The sequence below is a fragment of the Cupressus sempervirens genome, chromosome 8 (genome assembly GCF_028749045.1).
Source record: "Cupressus sempervirens isolate cs-2001-9-10 chromosome 8, ASM2874904v1, whole genome shotgun sequence".
Taxonomy (NCBI): Eukaryota; Viridiplantae; Streptophyta; class Pinopsida; order Cupressales; family Cupressaceae; genus Cupressus; species Cupressus sempervirens.
In genome coordinates this window covers 802,965,606-802,985,186 of record NC_143125.1, presented here as the reverse complement: position 1 = coordinate 802,985,186, position 19,581 = coordinate 802,965,606, and the positions used below count along the sequence as shown (strand labels likewise).

The 19,581-nt window shown below is 33.0% G+C and overlaps 1 pseudogene; it reads right to left on the bottom strand.

Annotated features, from left to right (window-relative positions):
• Window positions 1–1,393: 1,393 nt before the first annotated feature.
• Window positions 1,394–3,417, bottom strand: LOC149544828 (3'-N-debenzoyl-2'-deoxytaxol N-benzoyltransferase-like; annotated as a pseudogene).
• Between the last annotated feature and the right edge of the window lie 16,164 nt (window positions 3,418–19,581).

Here is a 19,581-nt window from a genome sequence, read left to right as displayed (position 1 = left end):
AAAATGAGCAATGAGTTTATCTTTAATCTGAATGTTGTCTCTTGTTTATGTTATTTGTAATCTTTTGTGGTTTGTCAACAAAGAGCACAAATCCAGTTGCAATCTATTTTAGGTTGTATATTTTGGTATATTCTACTTGTGATTCAAGGAGTCATGTAGACACTTAATTTACCATAATGGGGTTGCAGGTTTCATTAAGGGATAGGTCGAGTATGAGATTCAAAGATGATGCAAAATGTCTGATTCACAATGTGAATGGATAGATTTGGAGTCTTAATATATTGTATCAATAATTTTCAAAGATGTGTGTTAGTAATTTGTGGAATCGCCCAATAGATAAGGCACTAATCAACTACAAGATCTATATGTTTTTTGTTTATACCTTGGTTTTGTTGATAATCAGCACATTAATCAAAGTCTTTTCCCTTTTATGGTGAAGAGATGAATGGTGGGATCATAGCTAGAGCTCTGCTCAATAGTCTGGACAACAACCAACCATTAACATGCTGATTTAGATATGGGGCCAACTATAAGGCAGATTGTCAAGTTCATAGGCCATGTCATTATCTATTTCATGTCTATGTTGTTTGCATAAGTAATAGAAGAATTGGGATTTTGATCCACTTTATCCATATTCAAATATATATTTTAGCAACTGGTACCATATGAATGAATCTGAGGTTCACCTGCCTAAGCAGAACCTGAAAAAGGAGTATAGCCTTATAGTTGGCCCTGATATCTGAATTGGTATGTTGAACATGGGAATTAGCTACCCCTAGATGTATGTGTTCCTATCATTGGGTTATGGAAAAGTTGTTAATTCAAGAGCCAACACAGGCATAATAACAATTGGGATGAACTAAACCTTTTGAAAACTATTAATTTTATAGATTCTGCTTTTTTTTGTAACACTAATACCAATCCATTCACATGTAAACATAAATATTTTTTTTCTAAGTGAAAACTAACATAAATAAAAATTTAGTGAGAAATGAATTATTTTTTATGAATGACAAAAGTTTATGTTGCATACATGCACCATTTCATTAAATTTTATTTTGGAAAATTTATTAGGTCCAAATCTAATATCGTTTAATTTTCCAGACAACACTAAGTGCATCATTGGAAAGTGTTAAGGCTCACATTTGCATCTAAATCCAAGACATAATTCTATTTTATTTGAGGAATTGATAAGAATTAGGAAGAGAAATGTAACATGTTTTGATCTGATATGCTTTTTTTACACCAATCATGATCTCACATTCACCTATTCAATAGGCCATTACATTATTTTTACATAAGGATGATTACAGGCAAGATGGAATCATCAACTTTTTGCATCCTTTAATAGTAGATAAGTGTCCTAGACATCTATTTTAGTCTACGAGTGATTCTAAACCTTTATGTCCTTATATTCATTTGTCATGGATTCTATTTCTAGTTTGAATGCATTAGCTATTGATATAGGCGTGCACATTAGTATCTTGATTCCATTGGACATGTTCTTAGGAGATGGAAGAAAGATGAGATGATTTGGTTGAGCTAAACCTTTCTCCAAGGGTAGTATGGAACTTACATTTTTTGTATCTCCCCAACCAAAGTCTACTTCATGAAATCCTAGTCGCTTCCAATCACTTAGTGCAAACAAATTATCTTGTCTTTTATCCATAATTGAGTTACACATATGTCTCACCATGCTTGGCATCAAATGTGCATCAATCAAAGATGATTTTGATCTTTTTACAATTTTTGTAGCTCGCAAAAGCGATCCATTAATGAGGTCTTTCACAATATCTATTGAACAACCCATACCAATAGCATTACCATGGTATCCTTTTGGAAGTGGGGGATGAATTGATCTACTCATATTCATTGCAAAGAGAAGCTTTGCATTTTGATAACTTGGAATTTTAAGGACCTTTGACCTTACTCGCCAAGCCAATGCTGCAAGAACTTCAAATGTAGAGAAACATTCTTTACTTTCTTCCATAAAGTATTTTTTGATACATTTAATTACATCATTTTTGATAAATAGAGAGGCTTGAACCAAATCTTCTTTCAATAGAGGTTGGCGTGGACTATGTACACTCTCCATAATGGTTTCAAAGTGATAAAATTGGAGGTTTATAGGATCTTTTGGCTTCAATAGCTCTCCATTCCATACTGGTTCTAAAGAGGGCTTAACCTCTCCCCTTGCCATTTCTGCAAGGCCTTTAAGAAATTGACCTGCTCCTCATTCGTCACATTTACTATGGTGGAAACTCACTCCCACAAAAAAACCACCGCATGCAAAACGATTTACCTATATGAAGTAAATACAAGACATAACAACAAAACAATGCAAAAATATTGTTAAAAATTCATATATTAAATCATTATTATAAATCAAAATAAATAAGTTACAAATCCATCAAATTTAATGAAAATGATAACTAAAAAAATACTAGAAACTAAGAGATCCAAAAAGTTGCTTGAATATAGAAATTGGAAAAGAAAATTCAAGATAATAAAACCTGGAATGTAAGAGACTAATACAACTCAATACAAGATAGTAAGAGTCGAGGATTTAGGAGTATCCATTCTACCAAATTTGTTAGGAGCATTGATCTTAGATTATTGCACTTAGCAATATTAGAATATTCTTGGTGGGTTTGTTAAGAACCATTCAACTTCACCAATTGTTAACATATGTTTTGATATACGAAAATTGTAAGTAATAGAATTGACTTATCGTAACATTGTTATCATTTTGTTCAAACTCCCACTAGAATTTCAATATACTAAAGTTATGAATAATAAGATTACCTTACCTTGGTGGTGTTATCATTTTGTTCAAACTCCTCTTGCATCTATGACCTCTCCAACTCATATTTGAAAGCAAAAGTAGAACCCTTCTCCCGCCCCCAACCCCAAGACTTCTTAAAGGAGATAAAGTTAATACTTCACTAATAAAAAAGCAAAGTGAAGAATTACCTAAACAACTAGAAGATGAAAGTTCTCAATAGGAGTAGTCATAGGTGGAAGTGAATAAAGCAGTTGTTGAAATGATGGGTTGCCGTCATCCAAATCTCCCAAGGCTGAAAGAGTGTTATCCTCCATTGCTTCCATAAACAGAGCGCCCTCACCTGTGCAATCCACTTCAAAATCCCCATTTTCTTTTCCTCTGAGCCTCCCAACCAAGGGAAAATAATACACCAACACTTTGGAGAGAGCCTCTCTAATTGTTTTTGCAAGATTAGTAGAAATATTATCATGAGCATTGTAAACTAATAAGGAAGTAAAGATGTGTCTTCTTAACATGGCTAAGTTGTCAGTGGAGGAGAGGGGGAGAAAAGTTTTGGGTGTAGGCAGAGAAGGAGCCACCATGACTGGTTTAGAGCTCTTCACCTTCAACTCTCTTGTCCCAACTTTCTCCATTCTTATTCCTCTAATACTCAAATTGTGAGATTAAAACAACGTCTAGAGATCCCTTACATATACTACTCCAACCAATAAGTAGCCAAATTGTTCCCTTTATAACTGTTGCTACCTAAAACAAATTATGTTGTACATTTGTAGTGGGTTTTGTAGTTATATTGTGACTATAAACATCACGCTATCGACCACTCCAAATTTTGCATTTTTAATCCCTTCACTAAAATGGCATCTATTTATATTGTTAAAATAAATAACTCATGACCCTCAACAGCCAATTCTTGCATTTTCTATGGGCAAAGAAATCTATTTTGAAAAAGAGTTGTTTCATAAAACCTGGTGCAAATAGATTGGTAAACCCCTAGAAATACAGCAAAATGCAAATTTTGACATTCATAATTGATTGTCACACTTAAACTCCAGAGGGCTCGATATACTGCATAAAAATCTGGCTATATTGGCTGCTTAAAAAACTGAAAGTCAATAGTGTGAACTCTTAAAAATCAGAAGGGAATAGAAAGCCCAAAAGATATGATATGTTTTTTGTTCAAACTTCTGCCAATATTGATTGAAATGCTGGCTAGTTAAGATGGGTAATAAAGGCATGAACTATTTACTATTCAGAAAAGTGGCACTACAATCTTGCACAATGACCAAAGTCTGATAAATGAAACATATATTTATACTAGCAGTTGTGTGTTTACTATGGTTAATTTTATTTAGAATTATAATTAGATTAAGTTTTAAATTTATCAATATGTTTAATTAGGGTTAGAGTTAAGTTTGAACGTTAGGTTTCAAGTTGGATAAGATTGGAGTTAGGATTATGATTCAAATATATCTTAAATTTTTAATATCATTTAGGATTAGATCTATGGTACACAAAAATTTCTTACAATTAATTACATAGTGTAGAATTGGGTTGGTTTATTTAGATTTTAAATAGATTAGGATTTAATTCAATTTTGTCTAAGTATTACAGTTAGGTTCAAAGTTCAATTTATTGGAAAAGATTTTAGAAAGTATTGAAAACTCATTTTTATTAGGGTAAGGGTTCAATGTTAGGTTAATGCAAAATATTTAAGATATATGGATTTATATTTTTAGTAAGTGAATACCATTTTCAAGCCATACACAGAATCAAATAAGTTAGGATTCACATTATGTTTAAGGTTTAAGCCATAGTTTAGGTCACATTGTAGTTATATTATGATTAAAGTTTGGATTATAGTTTAGCCTAGAGTTAAGGGTCTAGAAAAATGATTAAGGTTAGAATTGGGATAATGGTTATAGTTAGGATTGGGATTGTGGTTATAGTTAGCATTTACATAATGGATAGTTCTAAGAGTTGTAAGAGTATAATGACCCTCGAATACATTATTACATAAATAGATGCTTATATTATGTATTATTATGTTGGCATTACAATAAACTGATTTATTTTAAATAAATAACTAGTTGTTATAATTATGAAAATAAAAAGGTGTAGAAATTAATTTACATATATGACAAACATTTCTAAATTAGAAACTTATGGAGAAGACATAAAAATTAGAAACTTTCCCACAAGATTGACAATGCTAAAGGAAACTTCAATTTTCAAAAATGAGTTTTTTTACACCAATGAAAAATCAATAAAGTGAGAAGTCTTACAACATTTCTGGCGAAAAAAATAAATTCAGGAGCAAAGCTCCCACAATAAGCCTATTAGCTTAATTACATAGTATTCATAAAGTAAAGAGTACAGTCATCACATTGTGATAGAAAAGCAAAAATTATTGAATGGTTTTATAAATATATCCAATGGTTGAATTGTTTAGAAATGTTTTGCCAAAATCTATAATATTCTACTGGACTTAAATCAACATAAGTAAACGAAAGAATTGAATTCAGAAATAGCATGGTTGAATGAAATACGAGTATGTCATTATCAACCTTTCACATTATTATCTATAAGCATAATAAAAGAAAAGGGGGGAAACAAATCTTAATATTTAAGAAAAATAATATAATTATAATAATGATAAATTATTTTAATCTTTATTTCATATTTGAAATCTTTAAAAAGAAAGGTGCTTTCAAAAAGTGGCAAGCTATTGAACTTTTATATATATTAAAGAATCACACCCTACTAGTCTACCACCCAATAACCTAAAAACCAAATCAACATGTAGTCTTCTCCAAAATTTTGAATTTGTATATCCAAAAAAATAAGTATCCAAGACTGATATCATAGCATCTAATACCTAGAATAGGTAAAATAAAACTTGCATTTTTACTAAAAAACCATTCAGGCACAAGAAGTAGATAGGAAGAAAAGGAAAAAGGAAAAGAGGAAAAGAAAAAAAGGAAGACTAATAATCAAAACTCCACATTTTGACACTAGAAGATCACATTCCATCCACCACAAACTTGAGCTGACCTCGAGGGGTGATCTAACAATAGGCCAGATGAAGAGGGGTGGAAAATAAACAATCTTGAGAAAAGAAGAAAGCCTATAGATATCTTTAAAATGATCCAAAGGTACAACCATGGAAGGAACCACCATTACTTCTATGATTTCACTAATTTTCTTCATACCCTCCTAATGGTGGTCACATATTTAATGAAAAATTTGTCGATGACAAAAACTCTTCAAGACCATCATATTTGTCAATGTCATAAAATATAAAACATAATAATCATTCAACCAAAATTAATCATGTATTGTTGAAAAGCATAATCCAAGATAGAAGGAGGACCAATATTTTTATGAGTATAAATAAGGTCAACTCTTAAACATGGAGACACTCTCGCATGATATCTAGATATATGGTCAAGAATCTTGAAGCAATCTCAAAGAATAAAGTAATAGAATTCATCTTGGTCCATTTTTTGTCTAAAATGTTAAGAATGGCATGCCAATAATCTCATGATTATATAGTGGAGACAATCTAGTAATTGAGTACCCTAGCTTTGTGCTTCTCAAAATCCTACATGAAAATCTCAAATCAATCCCAATTTTTTATAGAACATTCCTTGGCAAGTTATTTTCTTATAACTAAGGTTTTAGGCCCTCACCATCAATTATACTCATTAGCATCGCCTTTTCCATGGCATCCAAACCACCTACATGAAAAGTGAGACCAATGGTTGTGCAAAAAGACTAAATAGATACTTGTGCAACTGTTGCATAATGATGAAGGGTTCTTCTCTTAATACCACAAGCACATAATAGAAATAGAGAAACAACAAAAATTTGCAAGAATGGAAAATGCACTTCTTATTTTCTCCAAAATTATGAAATTAAACATTTTATAAATACAACATGTGAAGCCACATGGACATTTTCTCTTACAATCTTCTGCAAGCCAGAGCCATGAACTACAACCAAGAACTGCCCTAGACAACCCTACAAGCCTTCCTTATAAAGGAAATTTTCCACCAACTAGGAAAGTTCTAAAAATTTATCCCTAACCCTTGAGGCTAACCAACCCTAAATTATTTTATTTTTCACATTTTATTAGTTATAGTTAGCTCAAAACAATTTTATATTATAATTTTAGGTAGCCTAACTTTCGAAGGCCATAAATTTTTAACCATACCCAATTTACTATGATAACCATGCTTTTGAAATGAAAATTCGTAACTAATCCTATAACCATTTATGCACACTACAATTCATTATAGAATTTAGTATGTCCATCATCATTTCATAAATCAACCAACCAAATCACATTTATCCAATTGATGGTCATTAAAGAACTGATACCTATGACCAACATCACCAGATGACAGACACTACTCCATGACTATCACCATATAATCACCATACCATACTAAAATTAGTGTGTACCTGACACCTTACTTGGCACTTCTACTATACTTGGCACTAGCACCATACTAGAACTACATGTACCTGGCACCATACTTCTTCACCATCGATCATACTTCTTTATGTCATACTAACTTCACTTACACCTAGTTTGGATATCACTGTATGATGAGCAACCATGTGTAATGAGTAGTCATTTTATGGTGGGCTTATATATGGTGCCTCACCATACAATGAGAAGTCATAAGAGTCAACCTCAACAATCTCCCATTGATGAGGTACATACTAATATCCATGGAGTTTTTCAACAAGACTAATGAGAGTTAGGAGATTTAATCCCCATCAATATTGCACACCACTTGAACTTAATTGTGCTCACAAGATTTCTCGATGCATTTTAAACATTCTCTTGAGTACCAAACTTTTCTAGACTTACCTTTCAATCTTCAACCATTTCATGTACAAAATAATATTGCACATCAATGTATTTTGTTTTGGCATGGAAAGTAGGATTCTTTTCCAAACTTATCGCACTCTTACTACTGTAGAAGATTGTAATTCTCCCTACATCATAGCCAACATCATAACACAAGAATTTAATCCAAATATCTCTTGACATGCATGAGTAGATGCCATGTACTCTACCTCAATTATCAATGTAATGAAAATACATGCTTTGTCATTTTCTAATCTGACTGTTTGCACCAGGTCATTCACCATGAATATATATCCACTGGTGGATCTTCTTTTGTGAATGTCTCAAGCCCAATTAGCATCCACGTAGCCTTGAATACTAAATAGTCAATTTGATCCAATTGTGTTACCTTGATATAATAATGTGTAATGTGACATACCCTTCAAATATATTAGAACTCTTTTCACATCATTTCATTGTGGCTTGTGTAGATTTTCCACAAAGTGACTCAATACTCCCACTGCTTGGTCAATGATCGATTTACTATTGACCATTGTATACAAGAGAATACCAATATCACTTGTAGAAGGTACCTACATCATGTCTTTAACCTCGTCCATATATTTTGGATCAGCATTAACTAATAGCTTCATTTCATGTAACACTGGAAATATTTTTTTCTTGCAATGAGTCATATTAAACCACTCTTAAATGTTGGTAATATATTTTCTCTAGCTTAGCCAAAGTTTTCTTCAATCCCTAACCCATTTGATTTCCATCCCTAGAATAGTATTTTCTGCTCCCAAATGTTTCATCTCAAACTTCATGGCCAACTAAGATTTTAACTCTAAAATTGTTTCATTGTCATTGCTTATAAACAACATATCATCTACATTTAGAGAAATGATAAGTATCCAATCACCTTCAGCTTTATAGTATATATGGTGATTAGATATAGATATCATAAAATGGAAATATAAAATGTATGTATCATAATTTCATAAGACTTTTGTTAGGTTTCATCTCCAAAGTCTTTTGTTCATGTCCACGTATGATAGGTTTCATCTCATGAAAGATAACATTCTTATTGTCCACCACTTTTTCAATGAGAGGGTTCCATAATTTGTATCCCTTCACACAAACATCATAGATGTAATGAAGATGTATTTCACAACTTTTCTATCCAACTTTGACCTACTCACATCAGGTACATGAGTGTATACCTCACATCCAAAGATTAATAAATGTCTTAATGCATGATTCTTACCAGGACATGCTTCCATAGGCATTTTTCCAACTAGTGTTGGAGTAGGAGAATGTTTCAACATGTAGTACAATGTGGCCACTGCTTCATCCCATAACTTTTTCTCCAAATCAGCACTACTCGACATGCTCCTTGCTCTCTCCATCAAAGATCGATTCATCTTTTCAACTACTCTATTATGTTGCAAAGGATATGGTGTTTGAACTGCCTCACAATAAGTGTTCCATAGTCATGCGCTAGGCCTGGCTTAGGAATAATCTATTCAAGCTAAGGACTACTTTTCCCCTACCGTGAGGTGCATTTAGATTGTCAACCCAAGGATGTATACTTGAAATGGTCGGCACAGTATGTGCACTAGGTACCTTGATGAGTCATTATACTTGTGTTGTAGGAAAGTAAAAATGCAAAGGAAGGAAACTACACTACTACTGTGGAAAGGAAAATACTGAATCTATGAATGTTGAAAACACAATGACAAGATAACAAGATTCCATCTTGACTCATCCACTAGTCTATTTTCGCAGATGTTGCAGGAACGTTTATGAAGTGTGATGCTATAGGAAGGAATTAACTAGCTACGTCTTACTTAAAATATTGCTAATGCTAATAAAATGAATCTATTATATCCTAATCTAATCCACCTTCCAAGTGGGCCCCCTTGGTTGGCTTCTCTAATCTACCAACGCAGGATAGAAGCTAAAGAGAACTAATTCATTTCATTAATCAGTCATTACATGATTCAGAATTGTAAAACAAAACTGCAACAAACTGTGAATCAGTGTTCTCTCTTACTCGATAAAACTTATCAAAAACCAAAACTTCACACACAGGAGTCGATCTTGACATATATAGGGAATCTACTCTTTATTACATAATAGAAAAGTAACTATCCTAAGTTAAGTCTGCAGGAGAGAATATAGGAGAACAACTAAAAGTGAAAAGGAAGGATAGCAGAATTGAGGAGGGAGCAATGAAGTCTCAGCATCTGCTTGTTACAACGTAAATGCAGAGAAGGCAATGGCTCGTAAAAGCTCCTCCTTATTCGCTGCCATGTTTCCTAGAGTGGTTATAACTTCCTTTTCGTGGTTGTTCCTTGATGCTCGTTTCTCCTTGAATGTTGTCGGCAACCAACTTCTGGATTCTTCCGCTCATCCTTTAATCCTTATCATCAGGTTAGTTATGATATACGACATATTTGCAAATAAACACCCATCAAACTAAATTCAAGCATAAGAACGCACATTTGGATATTTATATGAAATACTGCATATTAGATATAATTTAGGCAAAAGATGACATAGTTTTTCTACTCCATAAACCATCAAAGGTTTATCAAACATAGGCTTATAAGTGTTAAAACAAGGATAAATGGAGTATCACAAAGTATCTTAAACATAACAAAATAAAGGCATTTTTTAGACTCATCAGTGTTCTCTTATACATCTAAATTCCATGATCTACATATTATTTATCAAAATTTGCATTGCAAAACTCACCACTATTATCTATTCTTAAACCTATAATCTTTCTCCTAATCTAATTTTCAAAAAGACTTTTAAATTCCTTAAAATGACTTAACACTTATGACCTACACTTCAAAAAATAAACAAACTTTCTTCTTGAATAATGATCTATTAATGATGCATAATATTTTGACATTAAAAAAGAAGGAAAATCTATAAGACCAAATACATCAAAGTGAATATAGTCCAGCAAACCAAAAGATTTTTGAGAACTAGAATAAAAATAAACATGATTTTTCTTCCTATGTATGCAGTATTAGAAAAAAAAACAAATTCAAGAACATTATATTGAACCAACCCCTGAACTATGTTTTTATTGTTCGGGTTACACTTTTTAGCCCAAATGAACATTGAACTGTGATTTTTTGTTTTAAATTTTCACTTTTAGATGGAAATTATCATTTAACTGTTGAAAATTTGAAGATGAAGTAAATAAGTGTCTTTTAGGATTTTCTATCTAGATTCTAAATTTTTTCTTTCTTTCTTTTTTTAATTGATTTGATTCAATTATTTTTTGTACCACGAAAATTGGTATGTTGTCAAAAATATGATTTTTAAAGAGTGACATTGTTTTAAATGACATCCATAATCTTTTCTCTACAATAGATATCAATGTGATTCATTCGAATTTAGTTTTTTAACATCCATACCAAGCCCATGGAGGTGGCTTTATGTTTTTATCCTTAGTATTTCATATTTTATTAATGTTCAAAGTTTCCCTAATGCTAATTTCGATATACATTTTTTTTCACGCATGTAACTTATTTTGTATTTATCCAATTCCCAAATTTATTTTTCTAGTAGAAAGAGGACTCATATACAGAGATTTTAATTATTTTTTAGAATTTTTATTCTCTTATTTAGTATATTTCCATGAGAATCCAATACAGAGATTTTTTTTCTGATAATAAACCTATTTTTAGTTGATGGCAAACAAAATATACCTAAAAACTCAAAATGTATCAAATCCATAATCATTAGAAAGTTTGTTTGGAATTATTATGTAATGTAATATGACACATCTTTAGTGTTCAAACTGTAATTATTCCTAGAAACCATGAAAATAATAGGATTCTTTTAGCCTCTCCAGAATGTACCTAATTAGGTACTTTTGATAGAAACTTATTTTCTATCAAAGTACTTTTCTAGTTTTGATATAAAATATTTTTTGATAATTTTGATCAAAACTAAGAAGGAAAATTGTGATGTATTAACATACCTTTTCAAGCTTCGATTGAAAGTAATTGCCTCATTAAATTTCAATCGAAAGTAATTAAAATTTTACTTTCTATCAAAAGTAATCTACTTTTGATCAAAACTACCGGGCTAGTTTTTATTGAAACTACTTGACTAGGAAATTGTGGTAGCACTTTTTTGGAGGAATTAATTCCTCCAAAAAAGTGTAACCCACTATTGTGGGTTCTATTGGTATTTTAAAATGTTACGCTTCAAATTATCCCGATGAGAATAGAATACATCTAGGGGTAGCTACTTCCCATCTACAACACACCCTTTCAGACACTAGGCCAACTATAAGACTAGACTCTTCTTCTACTTTAGGCTCTACAAAACCTAAGTGGGTATACCTATAGATTCTTCATATGGTACTAGTGTTAAAAGCATACAACTGTATCTAAACAAAGTAGATAAAACCCTTATTTATCCTATACTTATGCAATGACAAAGATATGCAATAGCAAATTACAAATCCTATGAAATCCACAAGCTGAGTGAGGGCATCCTTTCAGCTCTTAAATAGAAAGGGAAATGAATGATTAAAATTTTGATTTTAGTAGATCCCAAATATGCAACAGTAAGAAACATATTCATCTTGTAGCTTATCAGTACCTTATCTATTGGGCAGTTCCATAAATCACACACATACATCTATGATACTAGTGACATACTCCATACATCAAAATATCAGATCTATCCTATCACTTTGTGAATCAGACATCAGTTTTCATAAAGACCTCATACTCATGCAATATCCTTCTCAAATAACTAGTAACCATGTCAAATATATCAAGCATTTACGTGGCTCTTTGTTCCAACAATAAAACATACAAGACATACAACCTTAAAGGGATACAAAAGGGCATAAGTTTTTTGTCCCTAAAACACAAAACATTGCAAATTATAGAGATAGGAGATAAGAATAAAAATGAAACTAAGAAGTTTGTTTCTCATTGTATTCATTTCTTTGAAATTATAAATTCAAGATGCATGTAAATGACCCATAAAACTAATGAATTAATCAGAACTATCTACATTAACTTCATTTACTATTGTTCATACATGAAAGAGTGTTGAAGAATATTGGAAATATAGTTTTGGATCCAACCTTATGGCATCATAGACTAACTACAACCAATATTATATCATAGGAATGAAAAATATCAAAAATTGGAACCCTTACAATGAGAGAGAAAGAGAAAGATATAGAAAACAAAGAACAAGCTGGATCTAAACTAGAAGTGACATGTGTCTACTTGAATCTTCATTCCCTACTATTGCAAAGCATCTCTCTTCTCTCTATAACTGAAATCAAAAAGGAATCTCATCATTGTATCTCAACAAACTTAAAATATCTCTTCCTTAATTATGAAAATCCTTGATCTGCTAAAATATCAGATATGTATCTAAAATGCTAATAAATCATTCATTAAATTGATTTGGAGATGAGAAAATTTTTCCCTAACTACATTCTTACTACCTCTGGCATTCACCCAATTCACCACTTTGCCAAAAATTGGATTTGAACTGCCTTAATCTAAACTGCCAAAAATTGGATCTGAACAATGGCTTCCTATGCAAAAAAAAAACTTCAAATACAGAAATTTCATTCTCTCCTGGTTCCAATGGTATATCATAGTCTCATATCCACTTATCAAAGTGTCGAGAATCTTCATTTAAAAATCAAAGCCCTAGTATAACTCACAGGTCCGCACTTCATTGTAAGTATTTAATTTTTCCTAAAGTCCAAACTTTAGGTTATAACCCTTGCTTATTTAAAAACCAATTTGCATAGGAAAGTAATTAAAAATAACTTTTTTTTTCGCATTTTGAAATTTATTTGTATTTATCCATGAGATTCAAACCTATTTGGCATTCTTGTACCACATTGTAGTACACGATTGGCATGTCTCTGCTCTATCATTAACATCTCACCTATCTGTTGGGTACATTGCCACATTATTTCCATGTGGCACTTCCTGATTGGCCCGCCAAATTTCTCACCAAGTTTTGATATAGTGCTATATGCCATCATTTGATTTATCATCCCATTCTCACATTTCTTAACCTTCGAGCATCTTCAATTTGTGAAAATGAGACAATCATCAAATTTTCCACATGTCACGATCTGGGGAAGTTGATATGATTAGTGCCACATCACCACCTAGTGCCACATGTCAACATGTCAAATTCTCGCATTCACTGTCAGCAATTGCCACATATTTTTGAGAGTATGACAAGGTGCCATTTGTCTTTCTTGCCACATCATCACCTTGAAATTTGTGCCAATTCTAGAGGTGTACACCACATGTCACACTGCAATATGTTGTTAGGTTTCCACTTTTCTACTTTTGATTCATTTGACTATCCACATCACTGTGCCACATTAGCTTTTCAATTTGTGTTTCTGTTCAAAATTTACTTACATTCCACCCAGCTAGCCTGACGGGCCCACACATGAGTTTGTGGCTTCCAAAAGAATAAAATCCTTTAAGACACTTATATCTAGTAAGAGTTTGTATTTAGACATTCAAAACTTTCTCCGCCCACTTGATGTGGGATATAACAAATATGCCTTCCCATCAAACATAGTGCAGTCCAATAGATTTATCTGTTTGGATTTCAGTCCATGATGTTGTTCTTACTGATTTTGCCAATTGGATCATGAATGGGATGCTACAAAACCTTACAAAATATGAGGATCCATTGATGAGTTTCAAAAAAATTTGTGAGCTTAATTCTAATAACTATGACTTTTGTCTTCATTCGGACCAAACTAATAACTCTGGCTATTGTTGTTGATATGGAATAAATCCATCGCTAGTGCCTTTGCTTAACACCTTGACTCCCTTAAATCTTCAAACTGAACTCTGTGAACTTTACAAAGCTTATTCTTTGCTTCCTTCCCTTGGTTAAATGTAGGTGAAAATGACCTTTAGCATCCTAGAGGAGCCTTATAGTTCTAATTGGTCTTTGTGATAGACACATCATCCACAAATCCTATTGGATTTGTGTTTCAACTCTATTTCCATGGATGACTGGGGAGATGAAAATGGTGGAGAGAACCCACTCCTTCAAATGTATCCCACAACTTTCATTTTGTTTCCTTTGTGTGGTTTTTACTTTGGTAGAGCATAGCTCTATCAAAATCGAACACAGGAAGAGGACTCTCTTCTACTCAAAAATGCCTCCTTGAATGTTGTTATAAAGATGTGTGTGCAAGCTTGCATGAGCTACTTGAGGTAGTTTGATTTCATACTTAACAACATTATCACAAAATGATGGCCAACAATTTACTTGCAATTGGATTTGGTTCCATTGTTGGCATTAATGTTTATCCACCTCAAAAAAATTAGGCAGTTCCATTGATGGCATTAAATGTTGGCTTAGCGACTATATCCTCGATTAGATCCCTCTCCACTATAAGTATGTGCTTTTGGTGTGATGGAAAAATCTACATGGTATCAAAGCAGGTCATTGGTTCGAGTCCCTCAAGCCCTTTGACCCTTCATCCATGTAGGCTTGGATTATCAACATGGTATGTAGTGGTTGCAAATCCCACATGATAAATGGTTATATCTGGATAAATGGTTATATCTGGCTCCATCATGTGGGGGGGTGTTGGCTTAGAAACTATATTCCCGATGAGATCCCTCTCCACTATCAATATGTGCTTTTGGTGTGATGGTAAAATCTACATTAACTTCTTGCATCTCCGTGTCTTCATTAGACCATAGATGTTTCTTCTTTTATCCTTTTTGCAACATGTTGACTGGTGCTTTCAATGGATTATGTGTAGGGTGTTGTTGAAACAAGCATGGCTACCACCATGTGATGGATATATGGAGTTGTGAGTATTCATGTGCCATCTTTTATAAGGAAAGGTTTTAAGTGTGGGAACTTATAACGCAGACTTCCAATGGCATGACTTCCTCTTCAATGGAAGATCATGGACCAGAAGGTGAGGAAAAGCTCCATCTATATTTCCACTTGCTATTGCCCTAGCCTTAGCTTGGTTATTTAGAAACTAAGCAACTTCATTTGAAGTTTCTTGGTGATTGATTTAGCACAAAACAAGATCTTTGTTAACTAAAAAGGTGTCTGCTAACACTTTCTCAAATTTCTCCTTTTTAGCTTCCCAAGCACTTGTTTTAATATATAAAAATTCAAACTGGGACTCCATTAAGCTTAAGTCACCTTTGCAATTCAACAATGCTTGTTTGACTTGCATTCATTGTGATGAACTCCCTTAGGTTATCAATCTCCACAGCCCTCTTTGTAATCATTTATATAGAGAACCATTTGGGCATATGGACTGTGACTTTCTTTGTTTGAGAGTGATCACACAAACTAAGGCCTTTAAAGTGTAACATGTTTAGTCCCTTCCATGAACAATTAATACCTATTAAGATTCCACATGATTCAATCGATCTACAAAGTTGGGCATTCATACTAAAATAATGTGGCAATTAAAAAACTTAGTATAACTTGAACTTGCTCTACTTCCCAAAATCCATATCTCAGCAATCTGATGATATTAGTTAGGCCCCAAAGTGAGTCCAACTAAAAAAAATTCAAATTGAAACAACTGACCTTTGGAAACCACTGATTTGACCTTCTGAACTGATTGGATTCAAACTAGATTGAAATCTGCCATCAATTGATCAATTAAAACTCAATTTACCATGCTCATGCAAACTATGATTTTCTTGCCAAGAGGTCCTCTGGCTGGCCTTAAAAATTGACTGAAACCGACAATTGGGCCCTAAGCTCTGACATACTGATTCTTTGTTCAACAATCTCTTACCTTGTTAGATCTCATCTCATTATGACTTTGAGGTTAAAAGATATTGACCATCAAAGTTTCCTTCTCAAAACTACCTACAAGAAAACATGTCAAAAAATCATAAATCGCATTCAGTTTTGGCTTCGAAAATAGGTCAAACTGACACTTGAGGGCATGAAAACTAGGGTATTAGTTCACTGCCATGAGGGGGGTATTAACCTATGATTAGGACTCATGATGAATAATAGGATGCATTTGGAGAACATTCAAAGTAAAGTACTTGGATTTGCAAGACTGGAAACATTGGCAAAAAGTGATTTTCTCAAATAGAATGGTCTTGGGAAAGTGTGTAAATGGATTCGTCAAGACTTGCAAACTGGCACACTTAAAGTATTTTTAGAGTAGAACATAACAGTATAATCCATTTGGTTTAGACAATCATGGATTCAAATTCATGACATCCCGAACAGGGGTACTAATCAATCTGCACTTTTTGACACAAATAAAACTTTAGAAATTGCATTTAGAATCGTGTCCGAAAACTTATCAAATGAATTATTCATAAGCTCAAATCTGAAACATTATAAATATCTAACCTCTAGAATGCAATGCAAAAGGAATTTTCTCATTTTGATCAGCTGGGTCAAAGTTACAACTAGTCAAGTAGGGCCTCCTAGAATTCTGAACAATTTACATCAGCATGACAACAATAAACAACCAAATTTGAGGGATTCAAAACCTAGTCAAAACATACCAAAATGAATTGAAAATAAAAACATAGATTCTCTAATATATGTACTAAACGCTCCCAAAATGGAGAATCGTGAAACATTACTGGGTGCGAGATATTCAAATGCAAACTAGGCTACTTGTCACTATTTGACATGGGCAAAAATGTAGATTTGAACATTGCTCAAAATAGAAATTCACAGAATGACTTGTAATGGCCATTTATCTTCATGGGACACATAGGTATACTAAATGTACGGTGTTAGAAACATTAAACACCTCTTAGGCCTCGAAAGGATAGCCGAGTAGATATGCATTAAAAGTGCTCATAGGGCTCAACTATTAGGACAATACTCAAAATCAGGGCTTCAATTTTGAGTCCCAATAGGTTCACCCCACTTTTTTTAAACTTTTCTTTCCAAATTGGTCAATCCTATAATTTCAGCATATTTTTTCTCATAATTTTAACTTCCATAGAATTCACAACATGTGTTTCCATAGTAGTTTTATCAAAATTTACAAAGATACTATTATAGCATACTAGTTTGGAATATAACCTATACAATGTTCCAATACATTCACCCTTAGCTTAAATAATTGAACCTATATTCATCTTGTAACCATCATAGGCAAATGTTACCTGGACTCTGACATCATTCAGCTTGCTAATAGAGAGTAAGTTTCAATCCATGCTAGGGATATGAAGTACTCCGTTAATTCATTATACTCTATCATTATGAAACTAGATTCTGACTCTTCCTCTTCCAACGATCTCCAATGAAGAATCACTTTCTAGGAACACCTTCCCACCATTGTATAATACATACTTTGAGAACTATTCCTTATGAGATTTCATGTCAAATGATTCTTCCAAATTGACCAACCACACTAATAGATGTTAACTATGTGAACACCATATTGAATGAGTTTAGATGATCTGAAACAATCATTCATCTATCCATCTTGAGAGAGTGAAACTTGTTACTTAGGAAGAGCTTGTTTGCCAAGGACTTGCCTTGATAAATGTTTCCAAACTTCTTCCACAAAGAATGAGTGGTTTTCTCTTCATGGAAACTCAACAGAATGGAATCTACAAGACTAATCCTTATCATCCCTCTGGCCTTCCCATTGGCTAGATCCCAATCTTCCTGCTTCACACCTGAAGGCTTTTTTCCACACAACAATCCACAGGTCTTGATAACCTAGCATTTCTTCAGCTTTACATTTCCACAACTCAATTTTCCATTCTTCCTAATGTTTCATTCATATCAATCTACAAATGAACAATTTTCAAACTCCCACTAAAACCAAATTGGCACAACACATCAACCCTACCCAACAAGGATAACACAATTGGCCAAAATCTAATACCACTTGGAATGAAAGCTACAGTGTGGAAATGCCTTCCTAATGCCAAATACTAAGATGTGAACTTAAAAAAACAAAGAATATGAAAAATATAAAGCACACAAGATAGATAGAGAAACATTGAATTTCATGTTACGAACCCATTTAGGAAAAAACCCATCACCCCAAAACCCAAGCACTTCTTTATATTACAGTAATCAATATTAGGGTATATGCACCGAGTTGTGGTACCAAAAAGGTGACAAGTTTTTTTTTTTTTTTTCCTATTTTCAATAGTGCACACGCACTATGGCTTGGGTAACCTGAGTCATAGCATGTACGTGCTATAGTGCGTACACTCTATAGCACGTGCACGCTATTAGAAAAACTAAAAAAGTATATATGATGTGTTGCACACCCTCAACCCATCATTTTCATCAGCATTTTTTGCTATTCCAATAGAGAGTAGCACGTATGCAAGATAAAAATCCAACATTTTCACCATCCTTTGCCAAAATGCCTCCTCGCCTACAAAATCCAAGACCACAAGCACACCCACGACGACGTCATAAGTGATATAAACTTAGCTTTGCATTGTTTGATATGTTTTTCAAATTGTTTTATAGGTTTTTTATATTATTTTGTAGAGTTTTTACAAATTTCATTTAGATTTGTTTATTTATTTGGATTTCAATTGATTTTTTATCAGGAAATGTCCATAATCAACCAGAAAATTCACAAGAACCTCAAAACCCTCAAGAACCTCAAAACCAAAACCCTCCTCAAGAAGAACAACAAATTCCACAACCCAAACCAATTGCAAGTCCTCCACCAGGCACACAAGAAAATATAATAAATGAAATAGAGAGAGGCAAAACTGAATTAGGAAGACTCATTGCTCAGTTGAAAGAATTTAGACGAACCAATCCAATGAGCGCTCAATTGGCATCATCCCTTGAATCCATTAACACCCAGATAGCCTCAATTAGTGGTCAGTTAGATATTTGGCGGGTTAAGAGGGATGAACAAAAAAGATTTTATGCAAACAAATTG